This window comes from Hemibagrus wyckioides, linkage group LG25 (genome assembly GCF_019097595.1).
Source record: "Hemibagrus wyckioides isolate EC202008001 linkage group LG25, SWU_Hwy_1.0, whole genome shotgun sequence".
NCBI classification, from domain to species: domain Eukaryota; kingdom Metazoa; phylum Chordata; class Actinopteri; order Siluriformes; family Bagridae; genus Hemibagrus; species Hemibagrus wyckioides.
The window spans coordinates 17950774-17963391 of NC_080734.1; positions in this window are offsets into that span (position 1 = coordinate 17950774).

Genomic DNA, 12618 nt, shown 5'->3' on the forward strand with positions numbered 1-12618 from the left:
TTAGTCAAATATTCATGAACAAATATTTATCACCAGAAATAAAAACCCAATAAGCATAGTGTGTTAAAAACGACATGCATCAGACTTTGGCTCTAAACTCAAAATTTTAATTCCACAGAGCATTGCACTGCCATCCTGATTCATTAGATATCATTCAAATCAAATCAGATAATAATGATGGATTTAACTGAGCAGAAGTGGAACAGTGGCGCAGTGAATATCATTATCACCTCAGAGCTACAGAGTTCCTGCTTTCTGAGCTCAGTTCATATTATACACACACACACACACACACACAAATACATACACATAGATACACAGATATTATCCACACACACAATCCACATACAAACTATTCACCCCCCCCACACACACTAGCCACATATACATATATATATATATACACACACACACACACACAGACACACACTATCCACACACACAAATACATACAAATTAATCACATACACAAGCCACATTCACATTATACAAACACACACACACACACACACACACATACACATATATACACAGATACTATCCACACACACAATCCACATACAAACTATTCACCCCCCCCCCACACACACACATAATATTAGCATCAATATTTGACCTCTTTCAAAGGGGCTACTTCATTTAGTGCTGATGCTGTAAACATCCATGTTCACTCGATATCACAAACCTGAGTGAAAAAAATGAATAAGTGGAAAAACAACAACCAAAAAAAAAAGCAATACTATACCGACTAGAACTATAACTAAAAAAAAATAGAAATGCAAAACCCCAAAAATAGAAGAACGGAAACAGAAGTGTCGGCCTACACTGAATATCAGGTCATATGCGGAATTTGAGAAATGATGTTTACAAAAGTGGTGCACGTGATAATTACAGGTAATTGAATAATTGCCTAATAATGCCAGAATGCAGAATGTTTGTGTTTAAACAGCAAACCTGTCAGCCATTTTATAGACACTCCCTCACAAACCCTTCACCCTGCCTGCTGCTAACGCCTCAGCTTAGCGTGTAATATGGACTTATTACGAACAAAATACGTCAGCGACTGCACTCGTGACCATTCTTATAAAATGTTATGACCTGGATTTTGTATGTTTACAGTTGCTTGAAAGTAATGTCATGACTATACATGCTAATGCTACTCTCAAACATCATTCAAATCTTATTCAGCTCCACCTACTTAATGAAAAAGACCTACATTTTTTTTATTGAGAAATCTTACCCAATGCACCTTTAACCCATCAACTGGCTAAAAATATTCCATAATGTAATGAAATCCATCTTCCAAACAAGGAGTTTGGACTCATCATACATCAGACACAACCACTCTGGGAGACAAACTGCAAGGAGAAATATAGGTCAAGTTCTGCAAAAACATCCTTCACCACATCTTGGCCAACCAAAACATGTTAAACGATTTCCCACCGTCCTTCTTCATGCTGAGAAAACTCTCAGACTCCATTCCCACTTATGCCTATCCCATCCCCAATTATACCACCATGTGCCATGTCCACACCAGTACGCAGAAACTGATGCCCTCAAACACATTTTAGACATACACATTCACCAAAACACACTCCAGCATCAGCTACAACATCAAGGGGCAGCATCAGTGCCAGGGATGGCAGCAGGATTTACAAGTTAAGATCGCAAAGCTGGATCTATCATTGGACACAAACTGGAGATGTTTGTGAGTGAGCGAGGAACAGGAGGTCACCGGACAAACTGCTCTCCATCATGGAAAATCCGCCTCACCTGTTTAATACACTACAGAGTCAGCGGAGCTCATGCTCCAAAAGACTCATTCAGATTCATTGCCACAGACATCACAGAGTGCATCGCAGTTTGTTGTGAAAGGGGCCGCATACCACTCAGGGTGCCCAAGCTGACCCCTGTGCACCACCAAAAGTGCCTACAGTGGGCATGTGAGCATCAGAACTGGACCATGGAGCAATGGAAGAAGGTGGTCTGGTCTGATGAATCACATTTTCTTTTATATCACGTGGATGGCCGGGTGCATGTGCTTCTCTTACCTGGGGAACACATGGCACCAGGATGCTCTATAGGAAGAAGGCGAGCCAGCTGAGGCAGTGTTATGCTTTGGGCAATGTTCTGCTGGGAAACCTTGGGTCCTGCCATCCATGTGGATGTTACTTTGGCACGTCCCACCTACCTAAGCATTGTTGCAGACCATGTACACCCTTTCACAGAAACGGTATTCCCTGATGGCTGTGGCCTCTTTCAGCAGAATAATGGCCTCCAAATTCCCCGGATCTCAATCCCATCCAGCATCTGTGGGATCTGCTGGACAAACAACTCCGATCCATGGAGGCTCCACCTCACAACTTAAAGGATTAAAGGATCTGCTGCTAACATCTTAGTGCCAGATACCACAGCACATCTTCAGGGATCTAGTGGAGTCCATGCCTCGATGGATCTATCTATCTATCTATCTTACAGCCTTGAAAACTCCAAGTTACAGCACACACCAAAATGAATAAATAATTAATTGGACATGGTAAATTTACAGAATAAATAAACTACTACAGCCTAGCTGATTACCTGATTAAAGTTAAAAAACCAAAAACAAAACAACTGAAACCACAATCAGACAACAGATCAACACAATATCCTTATCTTTCATCCTGCACCAAATACGACTACACAACCATCAAGCACGCTTTTCTCCACACAATAAACACAAACACATGCACCGTTATGCTCTTGTCAATTTAGTCCCAGAGTTCACCAGATTATCAGCAAATTATGTAAATAACTGACAAAATATTACTACAGTAAAAGCTAATCTCATGAATATTAATGCAAATGTGTAACAGAAGCATAATATATGTGTAAATATCTCTCACACAAATGTAATATAGGCATATATGAGTTTATACGCATATGTTTGCTTGCTTATTTATTACATTTTTTACTCTTTTAACACCATTATTACCATTGACACCTTTTGTTTACTTTTCTCACTTGATGCTTTATGAGCAGCTGCCGCAATGCATGGCAATAAAACATTTTGTTATTTGATTGGTGAGAAAAAGAAACAGAGAGAGAGAGAGAGAGAGAGAGAGAGAGAGAGAGAGAGAGAATGTTTATCTCATTCATTCATTTAGGTCCACTGGTGTCATTCGCACCTTATAAATCTCCATAGTTGGTCACCTGAGCTGAGGTCAATGTCCACTTAGTTGAGTGTGTAAAAACTGAGAATGTTCAGCATATAAAAGTGCTGATAATGAGATCCCTGAGTAAAATATCAGCTTATATTTAGATGTTTTTCTGCTCTGTTCCTTACTCATAAAACCCATAATGTACACGTGTCTGTTCTTCGGTCACTCGTGATGTTTTTGCCAGTGTTCATGTTTGCCTATTTTTCTCTTCTTTTTGCCCTTAAGCATGATCTAAATGGTCTTGAGTGTTCATGTACACCTCAGTATACAAGTCGACTGTATTCAGCTTGTGTTTAGACTATGGGTTGCTCAGACTGTCTCTTTTATTGTACCCCAGCTGATAGTCTCCTGATTCCTCAGTCGTCTTACTTCTGGGAAAACTGCAGTCCAGAAAGATTCAGTCCCCTGTGATGAAGTGGTAGCTTAATGGTTAAGCTGTTGGCCTTCTCTTCAGATGGTTGTGAGATCAAATCCCTGGACCACCATATTACCACTGCTGGACCCTTGAGCAAGAGCCTTAACCCTCATTTGCTCGGATGTAAATGTAAGCTGCTCTGGGTTTCTGCCAAATGCTGTAAATGAAAGCACTTTAGCTTAAAAAAGTACCTTTTAATATAGTTGTCATCAACAAAGATGTTCTAGTTAAGTAAGAGAATATTTATTCCGACACAGTCATCACTCAACACTTACAGTGCAGTCTGGAAAATGCTGCCATTGTTTATTGTGTATTGTCAACTACCTGCTGATGCTAATATTATCCTGTATTAATTTGTACAGCTGCACAGCTGCTGGTTTGAGCAAGTTGGGTGTCTTGGATTGACCATTTTAGTTAGGTCATTTGGTTAGTTTATATTATTTTACATTAAGATTTGGTTAATGCTTCCACTGGACAATAATGCAACCCAGCATTTTTACTGATAGATAGATAGATAGATAGATAGATAGATAGATAGATAGATAGATAGATAGATAGATAGATAGATAGATAGATAGATAGATAGATAGATAGATAGATAGATAGATAGATAATTCTTATAGAAAACATTCTAGATGTTTTCTGAATGGACATTGCTTTGACTTTGTTTATTTGTAATTTTTAAGATTGGTATTAATTTTTTTGTAGTTAGAATATAGTAGCAGCAGAGTATAAACAACCACTTCCATTTTAGTTACTGCTGCTGAAATGCAAAGGCAAGGCTAATTTGATCAGTTAAAATAATGCGAGCTTGCTAAACAGACACCCACAAGCTGCTGGCAAATATATCCTTCCAGGTTGCTTCCTCTAGATATCTACCAAGAACAGTAAAGAGCCACTCCATCTTTCAGATCAAACCAGAACAGAACCTCATCCTGACATGTTTACCATGGTGGTTTCACTATGATTCAGTGAACCTTGCTCACGGAAGTCTCGTGATTAAACGGTGGGGAATTCCACGTGTTCAGGTAGAAATGAGGATGTGTCTTATCAAGAGGAAAAATGTTTTCATGAATAAATAACAAATCTATTCAGTATGCACTCTACTGAGAGGAATTTATTGTCTTGTTCTATTCTCTATAAATTCTCTATAAATGTACTTAATTATACATTTATACTAAATAAATGGTCATAACAATGCAAAGTATGCACGTTTTACTTTATTCCTGTTTCCGATCAGAAAAATGTTCGATAATAGTCGTACCAATTATGTACTTGTATGAAGACACATTGTTTAAAGCCATTTAAATTCCCACCATCAGTTTTGACCTCATAAAGACTTTCCAAATATCATGAAATGTTGCTGCACAACAAAAGATTTCTGGGATCTAAGCTAAAGTTAAGTGGCCTTTATTGTATTTGTCACATATACATTACTGCACAGTGAAATTCTTTATTCACATATCCCATCTTTGCAGGGAGCACATGGGCTGCCCCTGAAGGGGGGGTTTGGGTTGGTGCTGGTTGGGGGTCTTGCTCAAGGGCCCAAAGGTCTTCTGATCAACAACCCAGAGCTTTAACCACTTAAGCTACCACCACCCCTTCAAAGACTATACTTTGCCGAGCTGGGGCTACTTGCAAGGCATGGATGCTCGGTAAGGCGTGGCACTTGCCCATTTGTGGAGAGTGTACCTGACGCTACCTTGACCACAGCTATGTGAATGCCTGATTGTCACATTTACATATGTTTCTTCCCCAAACTGTTACCCTGTGCTCAAAGTGAAGACCATCAACACATGCTTTCATGCCAAGGATGGTGTTGCTTGCAGAGAACCTTGACCTCAACCCCACTGAACACATTTGAGATGAACTGGAACACTGACTGAACCCCAGACCTCCTCACTCTTACTACATCAGTATCTCACTAATGCTCTTGAACAATGGAGTCAGTAGAAAAGATTTTCATTTGCACGCTTTCCATTGCTTATGTGATTTTTGTAAAGGAGAATGTTTTTTGTAAGCTTTAATAATAATCGAACATGTTCCTTGTTCAGAACATGGACTTGAAGGTTGGAGTATAAAGAGGATGATAACAGTGAGGATGAGTTCGATCATACTGAAGAGTGGCCCAATAATGCAGGAACTGAGGAAGAGTCATTTTAATTAGGGCTGTATGAATATTGTTTACTATTGTTATTTAACCTAACATGTTAGATTGTCTCATCAACCCATGTTTTGATTTATATTTACCATAAATGGGGCATTTTTACTGTCTCTGTAGATAATCATTATATAAATGCCTTAATTCAGCTCTGGTACAGAGTGCCACCTTCAGAAATGCCAAAAATAGTTGAGACACTTGTCCTAGGAATTCCCTATAGATACAGAAAACCAGATCGAAACAAACCAGATCAAGAAACCCAGCAAATCTTGGACAAAGGTTCTGTAAGATATATACATTATTTAAAGGTTTCTTTTTTTTTTGGGTTGATTGTGAGAATTAACATAGACAGTTCGATAAGTTCATATTTTATTTGTCATCATACACAAGACTGACTTGCAGTGAAATTCTTTTTTACGACTGTATAGAAAAGAACTTGAGATCAAGTCAAGATCTGAAAATAAAAATGAAAATAAAATAAAACTCTTTTCTTTTCAAAATCATTAAGTTGTGAACCAGATACATTAATTACAGACTTTCTCATACATCTTCATGGGCCACAGGCAGCTGAAATAAGTTCTCTGATTATGTAGTAACCCTGGGTGGCCTTTCAGTTGCGACTCCTTTTTTAGTACGTATTTGCTATTTTGCCACTGGAAGTGCAGCTTTGCTCTTGGTAATTTCAATCGCACAGATATTGTGACAGCTGTGACCCCACTTTTGAGTAGACACTTGGCAGGTTTTTACTGTAATATGAAGCTTTTGTATAGGACAGCTCACAGAAACTCGTGGGCAGCTTTCAGGAAAATTCCTACCTCAGCTTCAACTTGCAACTTGCAATAAAAGGCTTGAACTAGCCCTTTGAAAAAAAAATGTAAGGTCATAGGAAGTTATAGATGTATTTTTCCTTTTCTGTCTTTTTTTTTTTTTAATAGTATTTCTGATTTGCAGGATCAGCAGTACACAGTCATTATGGGGAAAAAGACGTAACGGGAAAGTTATTTAGAGATAAAACCTATTGTTAATGTTTACACTGCTAATTTCCTTTTATTTGTTCCTATACTTTTGGAAATGAACTTAGCGGTCATCATGTTCTAAGTAAACATCAGCGACTAAAAGCTGAAATTCTCATCTATTGTCTCCTATTTATGTTTTAATCCCGAACACAAATGCCTTCGATGGATATATATGCAAAAAAAAAAATTAAAAAAATAAAATTGCAATATTTTCAGAGGGGACTGTATCCTGAGTGAATAAAACAAATCATTGCTTTGTTAATAAACAGGATCTCGCTATTTCAGGGGATGAAAACTATGTGTGTGGGGGGAAATCTAAATCTCCTCTTGGCTGCTTTGTAATTGTTCCACCATTTGTTTAATTAGAAGATCGAGCAAAAGGATGGAGATGCTGAAACACAAAGACAGTGTTGGCAATAAATTGTGTGCTTTGAACGGAGGGAAATACAGTCAGGAGAGGGAGAATTCAGACTCTATGTCAGGACTTTGCTCTCGTTAAAAAGGGCATTGTTTTCATGTGCCTCTTTCTTACAGTTCCTCAAATGGCAAAAAGGAGGTATGTCAACATTACAAGCTATCTATAATCTTCAAAAAATGGCAAATTATCATGCATGTATTTAGTCAACTAGATTTTATCCTTTCTTTGGAATTCATGGCAGTATGAGAGAAAATCTGTTACTCAAAAATAAAATAATGCTTAATTTCCATAATAGCCCAGCTTTTGCACATTTACACAAAGGTTAACGGAACAAATACTGCTACACCAGGATACCGCGGAATTGCCGAACTCAAATGGAATTACAGCTTTATTTTCATTTCACCAAACGGCGGTGCAATCTAGACGCAAGGCCGCAATCGAAGGCACCCATTCATTCATATGCGCAATATTTTCTCCCATATTTCTCATACACTTCAACGGCTTCTGTGGTTACAGTAATGAGAGACTAATGAAAAACAAGAAAGAAAAAAATAAAACAGCGTAGTATTCCAGAGGCAGAATTTTTAACTCACGGGACTGGATGTGATTCCGAACGTATGATAGCACAATTGCAGTTTCCTTTAATTGTGTCTCCTTTTCAGCATGTTTAAAAACCCCCCACTTTCCACATCGATGCCTTGAACAGTTCTCATACGCCAGGCTGCGTGACACCATTTGGCAGCTGTAAAACTGTCATTTTGATTTGTAAATGCGTCGACATTTGCCAAAGATAATCAAGTTTGAAAACAATGCTCTTTAAGAACACGTTGGCTCAGTTTTTGTGGTAAATACAGCCTGACATCATGCAGTCTGGCAAAAACACCTGCCAGATCCCAACAAACCAAACCAGTATCTAAAGGTTTTTTTGGTTTTGTAATCACTATTAACATCGTGACAGCATGTGAAACAACATTCATTTCAAGGCTTGTTTTATTTGCGATCAAATAAATATGGCTATAATATTATATAATTAATGCTATACACCTTAAAGCCGGCTTTCTATATATTTTTTAAACAATAATAGCTATTCTAATGTGTTAATTTGATTCGACGACCTCAGTGAAATCTCTCCATCTCAGTGTTCTGCTATAGGTCAATGGTCCACCATTTTTCACTCAATTGATTAAACCTTTACTGCCATATAAAAAGTAACTGTTAAAAACCAAGATGTGGCCTTTCTCCAACATCTGATGACCAGATGGTTCGGTTTTTCCAGCTTAGAGGAATAAACATGGAGAGAGTTGTTTTGCCAAAATATCTTTTACCTAAAGCTTAAACTAGCAGGGAAAAGAGGACTAAAATATAAAGGAGAAGAAGCAGAAAAGACATTTTCTTGATTTTGGAGATTTTCTACCTATGGATCTGCTGGGAAGTGAAGCATTTACGCGAAGGTAATAATGCTAGTGATAGGAATAAATGCTGTTACTATGCAGAAATACCACCGAATTGCAGAATTTCTAAATAAGATTACAGCTTTATTTTTTATTTAATCAAATTGAGCTGCAATTTAGATGCAAGCAGGCACCCATTTGGTGATGTGAAGCTTAAACTAGGAGGAGAAAGAGAGCTACTAGCAGGCTGTAGCCATAGCAGAGCTTCTTCTTTGGCAGGTTTAAGAAATAAAAAAATAAAAAATCTTTGTTCTGTGTGGGAGATGAGGTAAAGCAGAATTGGAAGGGATGAAAGAGAGCACCTAGTAGCCAAAACACATCATGATTCATCCCTTCTGATCTTTATCCTGGCTACATGGTAGACCTGCAAGCATGCAAGCGTCACAGGTCTTGCTGTGAAATTGTACAGTACAAAATCTGATCTGTGCTTGGCAGAGAATCTGGATTTTGGGAGCCGGTAGTGTGTTATAAAGCTCCCATGCCTCTTTACAGTAGGACGGCGGGTTAAAAGTCTTTTTCTTACTTGGTACAACTTGGAGTTTGTATGTATTTATGTCCTCCATGTTAGGCTAGATTCATGTTACAATCATGATATGAGTTATGAAGTCTAGTGAATCATGCTTTTTGATATGAGAAGCGAGTTGCATGATGGATTAATGATGTACAAGAGATGCGCTGAGTCTGCAACGATAAAACCTAGAGCGTTTTTTTCCCTTCCTTTGACCCGTGGGTTTTGTATGCGCCACTTGCGGAATAAGAACAGCTAAAACACAGAACAGAACAGGCTTTGTTCAGGGTGGCATGGTGGTGAAGCTGGTAACCTTGCAGCATCACAGCCTAAGGTTCCATCTTGAGCTCAGGTTACTTTCTGTGCAGAGTTTCACATGTTCTCCACGTGTTTGTGGGAAGAACCTCTAAGTTCTGTCCAAAACCCTGTATTCATTTGATTATTGCTAAATTGAATGTGTGTGAAGTGTGTGTGTGTGTCCGGTGATGGACTGGTGAATGTTCCTGCCTTGTGCTTAGCGTTAATGGGATATGATCTGCATCCTCCCGGACCAACGTAAAGTGGTTAGTGAAGAGTGAGTGAGCTTTGTTCCTGTTTCTTCGTAATTACGATATAATTAATTAAATGTAGAACACAATGATGATGAACCACATTGCAAAGTGCTAGTATGTAACACAAAGCTGCTAAAATCCTTATAATGGATCAGTTTAAACCTGTTAATGCCCTCTCTCTTTCTCTCTCTCTCACACACACACACACACACGCAAAGCTTTATCCTTTTCCTGCTTGCTCACAAGGGGCAACAGACTAGCATCTTCAGGCTATAGCGAGAATTTGAGCTCACATGATATTCACACACACACACACCCACACACACAGCACCCCTGTGGGGAGGGCATTAGTGGTAGTGGTGGTGGTTGTTCTGGTGGATGATTTTTTACGATTTTACCAGAGTGCAACAAAATGCAGTAACATCCAGAAGAATTATCTTTAACATCGGTGAGCTAAGAAGACATTTTAACACTCAGCTAAAGGATCAATTTTCTGAATATTCTCTGGCATTAGCATCCGAAGATGATAGACCTTTAGGCATGTTAAGGCCACATGACATCTTTCAGAAACATTCACTCATACCCTTATTGTTGTCTATAAATATATATATTGCAAAATATATTTCAAATCTCAGTCAGTTGATAGCTTCATGCTAAGATAGACTTCATGTTAAAACTAGAATGAATTTCCTGGTTATTGACCATATAATGCAAGGTTATAGAAGGGAAATGATAAATAATCACTCTCTCCAGAGTCATCCACATCAGGATCAGTTTCTCTCTCTGTCTCTCTGGTTCCTCTCAAGATTTCTTCCTCATTTTGCCTCAGGGTGTTTTTCCTCACCACTTTCACCTCTGACTTGCTCTTTAGGGATAGATTTATAATATTCTATCATGCATTTATACATGTTTTAAACATATTTCTGTAAAGCTGGTGTGTCTGCTTTAGAGAAAGATAGGTCTCATAGATAGATAGATAGATAGATAGATAGATAGATAAATAGATAGATAGATAGATAGATAGATAGATAGATAGATAGATAGATAGATAGATAGATAGATAGATAGATAGATAGATAGATAGATAGATAAGACCTCTGTGCTGGGTAAGTCCTCCATTGATATTTGTTTTGAAAAACAAAAGAAAATCTGGATTTTCTCATCGTTTTAAGTCCAAGATATAAAACTGCTGCATGATGTTGAGACTGAAATTTTCTTGGGTTGAGAATCAGTGATCGTACAACCGACCGATTTTACTCTATCATTTCCATAATGAATACATACTGATTCTTCAACTCCAGGTTAATTCAGCTACATTTATTCCGTGGCCTTTAACTGGTTAGAGTAACGTTTGCGCTGATGTGTTTTGGGTTAATGCACCATATTGTGTGCTACTGATGAACAGATGATGACCCTGAGGTCAGCTGGTGGTAAGCTGAAGATCTTCTTCCCTACAGGCAACAAGATGAACTTCTCTGCTTTGACATTCAGCTCTGTGTCTGAACATCCAGCAACAGTCAAAATCTATAGTCTGAAATAAATAAAGGTGGAGCTGAATAGTAGGAAAAACCGTGTTAACTGTAAATCAGCTAATCAACACCTTAACCTCTTTCAGCTCCCTTTCTTCCGCCGTCCAGTCCTCTGAGTGCCCTGAATAAACGTAAGAGATTCATTGTGCATGGAAAGACATGATTTATTTATTTTTTTCTTTTTTATGTCGAGTTCAAAAGGGAAACAACTGCCAAGAGATTTGTGTTGCTACAGGTCACTTTCAAGGAGACAGCTGTATGAAGGTGCAGAAGAAAACATTAAACACACCGAAATATTTCAAGCAGTAGCAAAATTCATCATTCCACATAATACTGGTCGGTGTAAAAATGATGAATTGTGATTTTTCAAAATGGACAACACTATATTAACACAGCATTTCATATGCTACGGTGACAATAAATCATATAGCTGAAGACATACGACAAGCAGGAAGTAACTAATGTGTGACTAAAAAAAGGCAAAAGTGTGGAAAAGGCTACTCTGCTGTTTAAATGGAAACGATAACAAGATGCTTGTATAGAAAGAGCTTCATCAGCTGTCCTTCATCAGCTGTGCAAACAAGCCAACTTAATAAATCATCACACTTTTTTTTATTAATTTATTAACAGTTATGTTATTAAGTCATTACTATTAACTTACATTATTGCAGCTATAAAAATACATCCCTATCTGTATCGTTCCTCTTTTCTCTCTTGTCAAGCAAGTGTAAAGTAATTAGTTTATAAATTTACATATTTTTAATGAAAAGTATAACGTGTCATTCATTCATTAATAAAAAGTTGTAGTTGTTGGGAAATTGCCTGCTTTGAACAGCTGAGGAAGGACATTACTATTATAATATAATGATTGTCTTTCTAAGCTTTTTATATTAACTATAAAGCCCTCTGTTCGGAAGACGTTTCCTTTGCCAGAAGAGTATATAATGTATATATAAATTTATGAACCTAACAGCCACTTTAATAGGATTCAATCAGCCTATAATGTGGCAGCTGGACATTATAAATGTCAGTACATGTACAAAATTGTGGGAAAATTTCAGTGATCTTAGTGATGCTGACCTTGGAATGGTTATTGGTGCCAGATGGGCTGCATTTTAGAGTATTTTAGATACTACTCCTATCTCTGAGAGAGAGAGAGAGAGAGAGAGAGAGAGTAAGAGAACATTTTATTTGGGTACTGTATTTTACCCCAAGCGCATCTCCACAAGACAGAGTGCAAACTGTTTATCTCAGTCATAAGACCAACTGTATATAACTGACTTGTCTCCTGTACCTAGCTACCTAAGACAATTGCCCACTGTTGGGCCTCTGAATCTGTGTGTGATTACAGACTGTTGTTATTATGGCT